This window comes from Tuber melanosporum (genome assembly GCF_000151645.1).
Source record: "Tuber melanosporum whole genome shotgun sequence assembly, scaffold_39, strain Mel28".
NCBI lineage: Eukaryota > Fungi > Ascomycota > Pezizomycetes > Pezizales > Tuberaceae > Tuber > Tuber melanosporum.
The window spans coordinates 733663-736024 of NW_003299074.1; positions in this window are offsets into that span (position 1 = coordinate 733663).

A 2362-nucleotide genomic window follows, 5' to 3' on the forward strand; every position below is an offset into this window, starting at 1 on the left:
ACTGTTGGTTTTCTTGTTACTGCCACATTGCTTCCGATAGTTCCATAGTAGTTTACTTAGTAGTTACTTGTGCTAGGGAGAGTACAATTCTAACTCAGACGAACTTATAGTCTCAAATTTTGCGCGCAAGTACAAGAGCACAAATCATGATGGCTAAGCCGAATGTAGTAATATCTATTGGAAGAGGTTTCAATGTACTTTTAACTTATGTTTGGGCAACTCGTGATCCAAAAGTCGATAAAAATTTCCCCGGCACTATTGCACGATCATTCGGCGGGTCTCGTCCTTCTCTAGCTAACAGGGGGTTATTAGGTGGTCTCTAATTAAGAAACCCTACGAACATTATATCATAGCAACAAGTATGGTAGGATGGAGGGGTTGAAATACTCCCCCCCCCTCGGCTCTCCCTTCCGCTCCCCCCGTGATTCAACCAACTTTCCTCACCCGCTTGCGCTCTTGAGTGCGCCTCTACTGTCAAGCGTGGTGCGCCCTAATTAATGGTGCTGTATTACTTGTACTTGTACAAGAGGCATCTCACACGAGATAGTCGAACGATGTGACGGCAAAGGCCCTTTTCTGACATACTTTTCCTCCTTTGTTTTTTCTTCTTCTGCTCACCTTGTCTTTTTTTTTGTTCTCTCCTCCCTCGTTCCCCTGCTCATGGAAGTCAGTTTAAAAAGCAATATCAGGGGAGCAGAAGGAGCAGAAGAATGTTGCTCGCGACAGATTAATATAATAAGACTTTTTGCATCGGGCGTTAGGCAAGATTATGATGGCGAATATTGAGCATCCGTCACTTGAGAAATACATAACACGACAGAGATTTCCAGAAAATGACTTATTCCATCAATATATGCCTTGCGAGTAAGTAATTCGCGAAAGAATAAGGGCCGGTGGAAGGGAGATTCTTAAAATTTCATGTGTAAACGTCTTCTCCGCCCAAACGCAGAGTACTTCACTGTGCATTACCGCACAGCATGATGATGATGATGGAGGTACTACCTTGGATGATATGTATATGTGTGACACCTTACTACGCAAAAGGTACTCGTTATATGAGTGAGCAAGGCGCTCGTACAATACAAGGATAGGCAAACCCGTATATCAGCGTGAGAGCATGCTCTTTACGATACTTAAGTTTATATACGGTACCCACACGAAAGAATCATCACTTAGGATTAACCTCACATAGCCGCATGGCGACCTGATCCAATCCCTCATCCAACTCTCCCCCATTCCCCCTTCCCCGGACAAGCCCGCTCCTACGAGTACTTCAAGTTACCCGTGCCCTTTATCATAATCGCCACCCCCCCTCCCCTCCCGCAATGATCCTTCCTTCTTCACATCTTCTTCACATTCAGGCACAGCTGGGCAAAAGGAAAAAAATAATAATGATAGTAATGATAAAAACTTTCCAAGGATGTCGTTCCACACAAGTGTTTAGCAGAAAAAAAAAGGGGAGGAGAAGGAGGGAAAAAATAGCTTAAGAAGGGCAAAGAGAGGACGGAAGAAGAAAAATGGGTGATGGATGGGGAAGGCGACACGTGCGATGTACAACCATCAGACAAACCTTGAACCCTTCCTCTTCACTCTCACCAGCTTCCCAAAAGGTAGGTGCAACCCGATCCACTTTTCCTTTTCCTTTTCCTTTTCCACATCTAGTACCACCTCAGCATCTACTTGAATACTCGTAGAGGGATATGGGCAGTCTGGCATTTTACACCTTGGGCAACTTTAAGTTATAATTTTTCTAGAAATCTCTTCCTGATTACTTTGAGCATTTTTCGACAAAAAAAAAAAAAAAAAAGGGCCTAATATCGGTTTTCCGCAGAAAGTGTGCTCTGCAACTCCTCATAGTAGAATAGAGCTTCAGTTATCAACACTCACATGAGGGTGACAAAAATCACCCAACTTTTACTGAAGAAACCCAAGCAACCGCGAAGCCCATAATGCTACTTTGATTAATTAATCCTATAGTGCTTTTTGGGTTGTAAGTCATTAAGGTTTCTCATTTCCGGAGAAAAATGCAAAATTATGATACCATTCAAATGATTTTTGGCGGCAGGATAGTAACTGCACCCGGTAGGGTCTGGGGGATTGGGGAAGGAAGCATCTTGAAAACACGGGTAACCGGAGAGATAGATAGAGGATTCACAAAGACACCACGATAACAGCTTCTCACGATATCTACATAATATTATCATATCCATCGAGCCATTTCGTGCAATACCGGTACAAGGTCACAGTAACTGGTGATGGTAAAGTCGGGGCAGAGTGTAGCCAAGGTTTACTCGGATACCGGAATACAGTATCATACTCATATCAGTAGACAGGCTTCAAGATTCGGATTAGGGTGATGCAA